This window comes from Scyliorhinus canicula, chromosome 8 (genome assembly GCF_902713615.1).
Source record: "Scyliorhinus canicula chromosome 8, sScyCan1.1, whole genome shotgun sequence".
Classification (NCBI taxonomy): domain Eukaryota; kingdom Metazoa; phylum Chordata; class Chondrichthyes; order Carcharhiniformes; family Scyliorhinidae; genus Scyliorhinus; species Scyliorhinus canicula.
Window position 1 is genome coordinate 158378027 of NC_052153.1, and position 12834 is coordinate 158390860.

The following is a 12834-nucleotide window of genomic DNA, read 5'->3' on the forward strand; positions in this document are numbered from 1 at the left end:
GGACACACTGCTAGAGGCATGGATGGAGCAGAATTTGTAAGGAACGTCCAAGAGGATTTCTTGAAACAATGTGTAAATAGCCCAACTCGGGAAGGGGCCATTTTAGACCTGATGTTGGGAAATGACCCCGGCCAGATGATCGAAGTTTCAGTAGGAGATCATTTCGGGAACAGAGATCATAATTCTGTAAGTTTTAAGGTGCTTATGGAAAAGGACAAGAGTGGTCCTCAGGTGAAGGTGTGAGACTGGGGGAAGGCCAATTACAACAGCATTAGGCAGGATCTGGAGTGTGTTGACTGAGCGAGGCTGATTGAGGGAAGATCAACATCCGTCATGTGGGAGGCTTTCAAATGTCTGCTGATTAGAATTCAGGACCAGCATGTGAGGACGAAAGATAAGGGTGGCCAGTATAGGGAACCCTGGATAACGAGGGATATTATGAATCTTGTCAAAAGAAAAAGAGAGCATTTGTAATGTCTAAAAGGCTGAGGACAAATTAAGCTCTTGAAGAGTATAAAGCAAGTAGGAAGGAACTTAAGTTCGGAGTTAGGAAGGCTAAAAGGAGTAATGAAATGTCATTGGCAAACAGATTAAGGAAAATCCTAAGGTGTTTCATACATATGTAAAGAGAAGAGGGTAGCCAGAGAAAGGGTTGGTCCATTCAAGGATATTGGAGGGAATCTATGTATGGAATCAGAGGAAATGGGAGAGAAACTAAATGAATACTTTGCCTCAGTATTCACCAAAGAGAATCACTGAATCATAAAATTTACAGTATAAAAGGAGGACATTTGGACCATCGAGTCTGCACCGGCCTTTGGAAAGAGCACCCTACTTAAGCTCACACCTCCACCCTATCCTCGTAATCCAGTAAACCCACCAACCCCATCTAACCTTTTTTGGACGCTAAGGGCAATTTAGCATTGTCAATCCACCTAATCAGCACATCTTTGGACTGTGGAGGACACCGGAGCACCCGGAAGAAAACCACGCAGACACGAGGAGAACACGCACTCTGCACCGACAATGCCGGGAATCAAACCTGGGACCCTGGAGTTGTGAAGCAACCGTGCTAACCACTGTGCTAGCGTGCTGCCCTCTGCTACCCCCTAATCTTTCATGGTCATCATTAGACTTTTAATTCCAAATTTTTATTGAATTCAAATTCCTGGCATTATCCTGAGTCTCTGGATTACTAGTTCAGTGACAATGCCACTGTGCCAACGCCTCCCACTTGGTGGATGAAGAGTATAGGGTTCAGTGTGTAGATATTCTGAGTCATGTTGATATTAATAAAGAGGAGGTGTTGGGTATCTTATAAAGCATTAAAGTAGAAAAGTCCCTGCTGCCTCACAGCGGCGATGTCCCAGGTTCGATCCCAGCTCTGGGTCACTGTCCGTGTGGAGTTTGCACATTCTCCCCATGTTTGCGTGGGTCTCGTCCCACAACCCAAAGATGTGCAGGGTAGATGGATTGGCTATGCAAAATTGCCCCTTAATTGGAAAAATGAATAGGGTACTCTAATTTTTTTTTTAATGTAGATCAGTCCCCAGGGCCTGATAGGATTGTTGGGGCCTTGACAGTAATCTTTGTATCCTCATTGGCTACAGGTGAATTTCCAGAGAACTGGAGAGTAGCAAATGTTATTCCATTGTTTAAGAAGGGCAGCAGGGATAATCCAGGAAATTCTAGGCCGGTGAGCCTTACGTCAATGGTAGAGAAACTATTGGAAAAGATTCTTAGGGATAAGATTTAGTCACATTTAGAAAATAATGGACTTATTAATGATGGACAGCATGGTTTTGTGAAGGGGAGGTCATGCATGCTCCACTAATTTGATCGAGTTTTTCGAGGATGTGACAAAGATGATAGATAAGGGAAAGGCAGTAGATGTTGTATACATGGACTTCAGTAAAGCCTTTGACAAGGTACTTGATGATAGACTAGTACAAAAGGTGAAGTCACATGGGATCAGAGGAGAGCTGGCAAGTTGGATACAAAACTGACTTGGGCACAGAAGATAGAAGGTAGCAGTAAAAGGGTGCTTTTCTGAATGGAAGGCTGTGACTAACGGTGTTCCACAGGGATCATGTCTGGGGTCTTTATTGTTCATGGTGTATATAAATGATCTGGAAGAAAATGAAGCTGGCTGATTCATAAATTCGCAGACGACACAAAAATTGGTGGAGTTGCAGATAGTGAAGATGATTGTCAGAGGATGCAGCAAGATATAAACTCGTTGGAGTCTTGGGCGGAGAAATGGCAGATGGAGTTTAATCCGGACAAGTGTGAGGTAATGCACTTTGGAAGGTCCAATGCATGTAGGAATTACACAATAAATGGTAGAACTCTTGCGAGTACTGACAGGCAGAGAGATCTGGGTGTGCATGCCCACCGATCACTGAAAGTGGCAACGCAAGTGGATAAGGTGGTCAAGAAAGCAAACGGCATGCTGGCCTTCATCGGTTGGGGCATTGAATATAAAAACTGGCAAGTCATGTTGCAGCTGTAAAGGACCTTAGTTAGGCCTCATTTGGAATATTGTGTACAATTCTGGTTGCCACACTACCAAAAGGATATGGATGCTTTGGAGAGGGTGGACAAGGATGTTATCTGGTATGGAGGGCATTAACTATGAGGAGAGGTTAGATAAACTCGGTCTGTTCTCACTGGAACGATGGAGGTTGAGAGGCGATCTGATAGAGGTCTACAAGATTATGAGTGGCATGGCAGAGTGGATAGTCAGATGCTCTTTCCTAGAGTAGGAGACATTTAACCTGAGGGTCACCACACCTCAGGCAAGGGGCAAGGTTGAGAAGGCATTCATCCTCAGCCAGCACGGGATTTGAACTGGCGCTGTTGGTATGACTCAACATCACAAACCAGCAGTCCAACCGACTGAGCTAACCGCCCCCCGAAGGAAACAAGCACTGAGTGGACGACGGCCACATTCCCAAAGGATGTGCTCTGTGGTGAGTTTGCTATCATTACAAGACCAACAGGTCACCCACGTCTGCGATACAAGGACATCTGCAAGTAAGACTTCAAGTTGCCCAGGATAGTAATCGATGATTGGGATGCCCTTGCTGCAGACTGGTGCGCTTAGAGGCAAGCAGTTAGGAAGGGCGTGGATAAAGCAGAAAACAAAATAAATGACCAGGTAGTGGAAAAGAGAGCCCACTGGAAGAAAAGAAAATCAGTCGACCTCAGGCAAACACCATTATCATAGAATTTACAGTGCAGAAGGAGGCCATTCGGCCCATATTGATCTGTTCCAGCTGTGGAAGGGACGCCACTCACAAATCAGCCTGTACAACCACAACCGTGATGCTCAGTACAAAAGTGACATACACCCTGAGTGCAGTCCATTATCTCCCAAGACAGATGGATGCCTCCATGTGCTGTACCCTCCTGGTATGTAGCTCCACATATGTAGCTGCCTTACTCCACTCGCTCCTCCCACACCACACTTTCACATTATTTTACAGATCCCCAGGAAAGCCTTCTTCTCCCACCTGTCATTATCTAACCCTACCACCATCCCCTTTGATTCTAGTGTTTGGTTTCTAGTGTTCATCTAGCTTCCCATTAAATGCATCTATGGTATTTGCCTCAATTACTTGTGATAGCATGGTTAGGGGTTGGTTTAGCTCAAGGGGCTGGTTTAGCTCACTCAGCTAAATCGCTGGCTTTTAAAGCAGACCAAGCATGCCAGCAGCACGGTTCGATTCCCGTACCAGCCTCCCCGGACAGGTGCCGGAATGTGGCGACTAGGGGCTTTTCACAGTAACTTCATTGAAGCCTGCTCGTGACAATAAGCGATTTTCATTTCATTTTCATTAAACATTCTTATCATTTTTGGGGCAAACAAGCTTTTCCTGAATTCCCTATTGGATTTATAAGTGACTGTCTTACATTTAGCCACGTTTTGATATCCCACATGTGCAACTTTTCCCCCACATCTACCCTATCAAATCCTTTCATAATCTTAAAGTACTCAATAAATCACCCGCAGCCTTTAATTCGCTAGAGAAAACTGTCACAGACCATTTATTTTTTTCCTGATAGTCAGAACACCTTCAGTTCTGTGTCACTCTTGTGAATCTTGTCCTTGCGTCTTTACAAATGTTTCCCTATCTTTTTTTATAATATGGAGACCAGAACTGAACATAATACATCAAGTATGGTCTAACCAAGGTTCTGTATAAATTTAACGTAACTTCCCTGCTTTTCAATTCCATACATCTAGCCATGAATCCAATGGCAGGATGTAAGAGCAGGAGACATTCCTGGCCAGCCATGTGATGGAACAAAAGTTGGAGCTTCTATCATGGCTACCCATAGCTCCAGACTACAACATGCTTGTAAAAGTGCAATTTGCCACAACAAGTCAGACTCCTTGAGTGACTTATAACACACTACCACAACACATGAACCCAGTGCGTGGTTTGCTTTATTATAGAATGGTTACAGCACAGAAGGAAGTCATTCAGTCTATCGTGTCTGTGTCAGCTCTCTGCAAGAGTAATGGGTTAGAATCATAGAATTTCTACAGTGCAAAATAATAATAATAATCTTTATTGTCACAAACAGGCTTACATTAACACTGCAATGAAGTTATTGTGAAAAGTCCCTAGTCGCCACATTCTGCTACCTGTTCGGGTACATGGAGGGAGAATTCAGAACGTCCAAATTACCTAACAGTATGTCTTTCAGGACTTGTGGGAGGAAACCGGAGCACCCTGAGGAAACCCATGTCATAATATACACACAAGTATATGATGGTGCATAGACAGACACTGACTGACACACTGAATGACCAATCAACACACAGAACACAGCAGCCAATCACCAGACCGGACACGCCACTATAAAGCCAGAGGGCACTAGTTTTCCCGCTCTCTTGGGATGCAGCCTCTGAGACAGCCAGAGCCCGTGATCAGCAACATGAACATCCACCATGTGCTGGCAGGATAGCCTGGTCAGGTTAGCCTCAGGTCTCCAGTCAACTCAACATAGTGTCAACCCACAGTGCAAGTATGTTTAACAGCTCATAGTTCAATAAAATAGAGTTGTACTTCCACAAGTGTTGGAAGCCTGTCTCTCTCACTGCTATGGTAAACGCAGTCCTCGCAGACCCAGCAGACCCAACATATCAACCCACACAGACTTTGCACAGACAGTGACCCACAGTGAATGATCTGGAATGCACTGCCTGAGAGTGTGATGGAAGTAGATTCAATTGAGACATTCAAGAGGGAATTAGATGATTATTTGAAAATAAACAATCTGCAATCTCATTCTTCCAACGGAGCGGGCAGAGAAGGCAGCGATTTTTGGAGGGGAGAGCTGGAAGGTAAGCTGAGTTTTTGATTTTTAACTTACTTTTTCGGAGCAGGAAACCGGAAGTCGCCCGTGGAGAGACCTGGAAGGTTGTATTACCCAATAAATTTGAATGGTGAGGAAACCCGAGACACTACACATGTAGTGTCCCCCACCCTCCCTCCTCCTCGACCCTAAAAAACAAGACTGTGCTGTGAGCAGGTAAGCTATTTACTTTTTTTTCTTTTTTACTGGGAGACAAAGTAGAGGTGATGGCAGCTAGGGCAGTGGAATGTTCCTCCTGCAGAATGTTCGAGGTAAGGGAGACCACCGGTGTCCTTGCTGATTTCACCTGCGGGAAGTGCAGCCATCTCCAGCTCCTCACAGACCGTGTTAGGGAACTGGAGCTGGAGCTGGATGAACTGAGGATAATTTGGGAAGCTGAGGGGGTGATAGATAGAAGCTACAGGGACATAGTTACACCTGAGAACAAAGGTAGCTGGGTAACAGTTAGAGGTGGGAAGAGGAGGAAGCAGTCAGTGCAGGGATCCCCTGTGGTTGTTCCTCTCAGCAATAAGTATACCGCTTTGATACTGTTGGGGGGGATTACCGAGCAGGGGTAGGCTACAGTGACCGGGTCTCTGGCACGAGGTCCAGCTCTGGGGCTCAGAAGGGAGCACTAGTTATAGGGGACTCAATAGTGAAGAGGTACAGACAGGCAGTTCTGTGGGCACGGGCGAGACTCTCGGGTGGTTTGTTGCCTCCTGGGTACCAGGGTTCATGACATCTCGGATCGTGTCTTCAGGATCATTAAGGGGGAGGTGAGCAGCCAGAAGTCGTGCTGCACGTTGGTACCAATGTCGTAGGTAGGAAAAGGGGTGTGGATGTAATAAACGAATTTAGGGAGTTAGGCTGGAAGTTAAAAGCCAGGACAGACAGCGTTGTCATCTCTGGTTTGTTGCCGGTGCCACGTGATAGCGAGGCCAGGAATAGGGAGAGAATGCAGTTGAACACGTGGCTGCAGGAATGGTGTAGGAGGGAGGGCTTCGGTATTTGCATAATTGGAGCGCATTCTGGGGAAGGTGGGACCTGTACAAGCAGGAAGGGTTGCATGTGAACCAGAGGGGCACCAATATCCTGGGAGGGAGGTTTTCTAGTACTCTTCGGGAGGGTTTAAACTAATTTGGCAGGGGAATGGGAACCGGATTTGTAGTCCGGCAACTAAGGTAGCCGATGTTCAGGACGCCAAAGCATGTAGTGAGGCAGTGGGGAAGGTAACACTGACAAAGGAGAGTACTTGCAGGCAAGGAGATGGGTTGAAGTGTGTATACTTCAACGCAAGAAGCATCAGGAATAAGGTGGGTGAACCTAAGGCATGGATTGGGACTACGACGCTGTGGCCATCACGGAAACTTGGATTGAAGAGGGGCAGAAATGGTTATTGGAGGTTCCTGGTTATAGATGTTTCAATAACATTAGGGAGGGTGGTAAAAGAGGTGGGGGGTGGCATTGTTAATTAGAGATAGTGTAACAGCTGCAGAAAGGCAGTTCGAGGAGGATCTGCCTACTGAGGTAGTATGGGTTGAAGTCAGAAATAATTATAGATGTAGAGCTCGTTCTTGATCTTGCCCCGCTGTGTGTTATTAAACATGAAGGCTACCGACCGTTGGTCAGTGAGGAGAGTGAATCTCCTGCCAGCCAGGTAATGCCTCCAATGCCGCACAGCTTCAACAATAGCCTGGGCCTCTTTTTCGACGGATGAGTGCCGAATTTCTGAGGCATGAAGGGTGCGGGAGAAGAATGCCACGGGTCTGCCTGCCTGATTGAGGGTGGCGGCTAGGGCGACGTCTGATGTGTCGCTCTCTACTTGAAAAGGAAGTGTCTCGTCTCCTGCGTGCATCCCGGCCTTGGTGATATCGGCTCTGATACGGGCAAAAGCCTGTTGTGCCTCCGCTGTCAGGGGAAAGTGGGTGGACTGTATGAGTGGGCGGGCCTTGTCCGCATAGTTTGGGACCCACTAGGCGTAGTATGAGACGAACCCCAGGCAGCGTTTGAGGGCCTTGGGGCAATGGGGAAGGGGGAGCTCCATGAGGGGGTGCATGCGGTCGGGATCGGGCCCCAGAACTCCGTTCTGGACCACATAGCCGAGGATGGCGAAGCGGGTCGTGCTAAACACGCACTTCTCCTTGTTGTAGGTGAGGTTTAGGAGAGTGGCGGTGTGAAGAAATTTGGCAAGGTTGGCGTCATGGTTCTGCTGGTCATGGCCCCAGATGGTGGCGTTGTCTAGGTACGGGAAGGTGGCCCGCAAACCGTACCGGTCGACCATTCTGTCCGTCTCCCTTTGGAAGACCGAGACCCTGTTAGTAATGCTGAAGGGAACCCTGAGGAAGTGATAGAGGCGACCGTCTGCCTCAAAGGCAGTGTATGGACGGTCCGATTTACGAATGGGGAGCTGGTGGTAGGCGGATTTGAGGACTACCGTTGAGAAGGCCCGGTACTGTGCAATCTGATTGACCATATCAGATATGTGTGGGAGGGGGTACGCGTCGAGCTGCGTGTATCGATTGATGGTCTGGCTGTAGTCCACAACCATTCTGTTTTTCTCCCCAGTTTTAATGACTGCAACTTGGGCTCTCCAGGAGCTGTTGCTGGCCTCGATGATGCCTTCCCGAAGTAGCCGCTAGACCTCGGACCTGATGAAGGTCCGGTCCTGGGTGCTGTACCATCTGCTCCTGGTGGCAATGGGTTTGCAATCCGCGGTTAGATTTGCGAAGAGGGACGGCGGATCGAACTTTAGGGTCGCGAGGCCGCACACAGTGAGGGGTGGTAGGGGCCCACCAAATTTTAGGGTTAGGCTCTGGAGGTTGCACTGGAAGTCCAGGCCTAGTAGTAGGGCAGCGCAGAGGTTAGGGAGGACGTGGAGGCGGAAGTCGCTGAATTCTACGCCCTGGACCGTGAGTGTGACTGTACAGTACCCACGGATCATGACGGAATGGGATGCGGAGGCCAGGGAGATTCTTTGGTTGGCGGGGTGTACCGCGAGGGAGCAGCGCCTTACCGTATCTGGGTGGATGAAGCTTTCAGTGCTCCAGGAGTCCAGCAGGCAAGAGGTCACATGGTTGTTGATTTTCACGCTGGTCAATGCGGTGGCCAGGTTGTGCGGGTGAGACTGGTCGATTGTCACTGAGGCGAGTCGTGGTCGGTCGTCACTGACGTCGGATGATGGGGTGCCTGGGGGGCCCAGGTCCTGAAATTCTGTCGGTGTCCATGTGCCGTGGGGAAGACAAGATGGTGGCGTCGGAAGATCTTGAGGGGGACAAAATGGCGGCGCCCATGGGCCGCACGTTGCGGGGGTTGAACAAGATGGCGGTGCCCATGGGCCGCACGTGGTCTGAGGGGGTGAAGATGGCAGCGCCCATTGTGTGTAGATTAGGGGGGTGGGGGGGCAACAGTGGCAACTGCACAGGCCTGGCACACCGCGGCGAAGTGCCCCTTTTTACCGCAAGCTTCACAAAGGGCAGCGCGGGCCGGGCAGCATTGGTGAGGGTGTTTCTGCTGGCCTCAAAAATAGCATCGGGGGTCCCCGGGGTGCGATGGCTGGCTCACTGCGCAGGCGTGTTGGCTGGGTAAGGTCCCCGCTGGGGCGGCCGTCTGTGGGGTCCACGATGCATAGAAGGGGTGGGCTGGGGGTGTTGGCCTGAATGTTGCGCGAGGCGACCGTCATGGAGAGCGTTGGCTTCTTTGTCTCAGCTAGATCGAGTGTGGCCCCCTCTAACAATCTTTGGCGAATGAGGTCCGACCCAATCCCCGTAACGAACGCGTCCCTCATAAGGAGGTTTGAATGTTCAGTGGCCGTAACGGCCTGACAGTCACAGTCCCGGACGAGTGGGATAGGGCCCGCCGGAAGTCTTCTATGGACTCACCAGGGAATTGAGAGCGAGTGGCGAGTACGTGCCTGGCGAAGAGCGTGTTCGTCTTCTGCACGTAGTTTTCTTTGAGAATTGTCATGGGTTTGGCGTAGGTCGGCGCGTCCTGGATCAGCGGGAAAACGTTGGAGCTCAACCTTGAGTACAGGATCTATATCTTCTGAGCCTCAGAGATAGCGCTGGGTGCCGAGTTGATATACGCCTCGAAACAAGCTAGCCAGTGATTAAAGTCCTTTTTGGCATTGCTTGATTGTGGATCCAGCTGCAGACGATCCGGTTTGACACGGAGGTCCATTTTTAGAAAATCTTAGAGCAATAAATTTATGCACGATCAATTGAACAAAGACTAGAGGTGGGTACAACTGTGGTTTTATTGCTCTAAGATGTGTGGCCTCCCACAGCAGCTGGCGACATGGCTGCTGCATGGAGGACACACATTATTTATACTCCGCCCACTGGGCGGGGCCAGCAGGCAGGGACTATCGGCGAACCTGTAGTACAGGTCCTACCATACATCACCTAATAAAGGTTAACAGTGGTTTACCACAAGGTCTTACGAGGAAAGGTTGAGGGTGCTAGGCCTTTTCTCATTAGAACGGAGAAGGATGAGGGGCGACTTGATAGAGGTTTATAAAACGATCAGGGGAATAGATAGTCAGAGACGTTTTCCTCAGGTGGAACAAACCATTGCAAGTGGACATAAATTTAAGGTGAATGGTGGAAGATATGGGGGGGATGTCAGAGGTAGGTTCTTTACCCAGAGAGTAGTGGTGGCATGGAATGCACTGCCTGTGGAAGTAGTTGAGTCGGAAACATTAGGGACCTTCAAGCAGCTATTGTATAGTTACATGGATTACGGTACAATGCTGGAGTGTAGATTGATTTGTTCTTAATCTAGGACAAAAGTTAGGCAAAACATCGTGGGCCGAAGGGCCTGTTCTGTGCTGTATTTTCTATGCTCTATGTTCTATTGGGAGAAGGCAGGAGAGTGACATTAGGTGAAATGCTCATTCAGTCAGACAGTGCAGAGACAATGGGCCAATGACATCTTTTTACACAGTAATAATTCTGTGATTTCATTTTTGTTTTATAAATATTAAATGCTATGACATTCCTGTGTTTTTAAATTAAATTGAGAACAGATCTGAGTAAACATTGGTGCCACCTCTAACATTGCTTTGATCTCCCTATGTCTGCAATGGTTTTATTTTATTTTCCAATTTAAGGGGCAATTTAGCGTGGCCAATCCACCTAACCTGCACATTTTGGGTTGTGGGGGTAAAACCCTGACACGGGGAAAATGTGCAACTCGACACAGACAGTAACCCAGAGCTGAGATCAATTCTGGGTCCTCGGCGCTGTGAGGCAGCAGTGATAACCACTGTGCCGCCCCCTGGCAGACCATTATGACCCCAAACTGTCAGTTATTGTCCAAATGTACCAGGTCAATAAGGCCGAGAGTACCCTGGGAGAGTCTGTTACTCAGTTTCTGACACACTTACGCAAGCTGGCTGAGCATTGCGATTAAGGGCCATCCCTTCCGGAGATGTTGAGGAACCGCCTTGTTTGTGGAGTTAACAAAGTGACGACCCAGCGGAAATTACTTTTTTTAGACACGGGGAGAATGTGCAAACTCCACAAGGACAATGACACAGGACTGGGATTCGAATCCGGGTCCTCAGCGCCGTAGTCCCAGTGCTAACCACTGTGCCACCATGCTGCCCGTCTCCCAGTGGAAATTACTGACTGAACCATCTTTAACCTGAAAACGGCTATAGATATCTCGCTCTCATGGAAGAACGCAGAGAAGGGAGTCTATGAGCCCCACAAAGCATCTGAGATGGAAGCAAGTACCTTTGGACGCCTCTCCATTCAGGTGAATGGCAGCCCCTAAGAACAAAGTCGAAGCAAGGCCCTTTGGCTGAGGGCCACTACAGCCAGGCGAGACATCTACCCTGATCACGTGGAGGAGGACTCACAGAGTGCTGCACCTGTGGTCGGTGGAATCACAGGGTCCAAGAACATCAAATCAGCCAACAAGCGCATCACCCGGGTCAAAGGACACCGCCTGCCTAAAGCCACGGTTTTCCGCCTGGCACAGGCCACGAGGACGAGTATATGTGGTTAAACTGCATCACCGCGCCACGGGTTGCCCCCATCAAAGTCACCGTCTCGGTTAATGGTCACCCAGTAATAATGAAACTTGACACGAGAGCTGTGGTCTCGGTGATAGGACGGCAGTTATTCCAGAAGATCAGGATGGGAATCCAAAGTTTAGACCCGAGAGACACTGAGGTGCGTTTGACAACGTACATGGGAGAACCATTGGCCATCATGGGCACAATAATGACCCCAGTTGCCTATGGACAACAGTTAGTGGAGTGACCCGTGGCCTCGGCTGCTAGGCCGTGACAGGATGCAAAGATTCCACTTGCACTGGCAGCAGATTTTCAGGATGGGCACTGGGGATGATATGAAGTCTTAGGGAAATACCTGAAATTCATCCTGGATGGCCTGGAAGTTCCCTATGGCATGCTGACAAAGGTAGCGGATGAGCTCAACCATTTGGAAAGCCTGGGAATCATTCAGCCGGTATAATTTGCTGAATTGTTAATGGCTGTAGTCCAGGTGCTAAAGCTGTAAAAACCATCTGCCTATGTGGGGATAGTGATAGCATAGTGGTTAGCACAGTTGCTTCACAGCTCCAGGTCCAATTCCCGGCTTGGGTCACAGACTGTGCGGAGTCTGCACATTCTCCTCATGTCTGCGTGGGTTTCCTCCGGGTGCTCCGGTTTCCTCCCACGGTCTAAAGACGTGCCGGTTAGAAGGATTGGCCATGCTAAATTGCCCTTAATGTCCAAAAAGTGTTAAGTGGAGGTTACGGGGTTGCAGGGATAGGATAGATACGTGGGCTTCAGTAGGGTGCTCTTTGTAATGGCCGGTGCAGTCTTGATGGGCTGAATGGCCTCCTTCTGCACTGTAAATTCTATGATTCCATGATTAAAGCTAAAAGGAAACAAGGCCTCTCGTTTTGATGGATACCCAATGACGCGCATGGAGGACCTTTACGCAAAGCTGGCTGGAGGACGCTCCTTTTCTAAACTTGACATGAGTCACATATATGTCCAATCGGAGCTGGACGTGGCATCCAGAAGGTGCATGACTATTAATACTCATAGGGGCTTCTACAAATATACAAGGGGCTGGATTTTACATTTCAGGGACCACGCCGTCATGAAAACTGTGGTCTTTTACGCCAGAAGAACTGGCATCAAATGGCCACAGATTCACAGCCTTGCAGGGGGCTAGCAGGGAGCTGTCGTGGAGCTCACAGCTCCAGCTGCCGATGCGGCCTCCCGCACTTCTGGGTCAGATGCCGCGCATGCGCACAGCGGCGGCCTCCAGCGGCTGTGCTGTGCTCCATGTCAGACTCAGAACGCGGACCTGGATTGTGGAAATAGTGCCCCGATCGGCCGCGCGCCTGACGCGGACTGCCCACTCAAAAATATCCCAGACCCGAATGAGGTCCCATCCCGCCCTCGAATCGGCCCGTCCCCGAGTATGCCGATCGGCAGGACCATGAGTG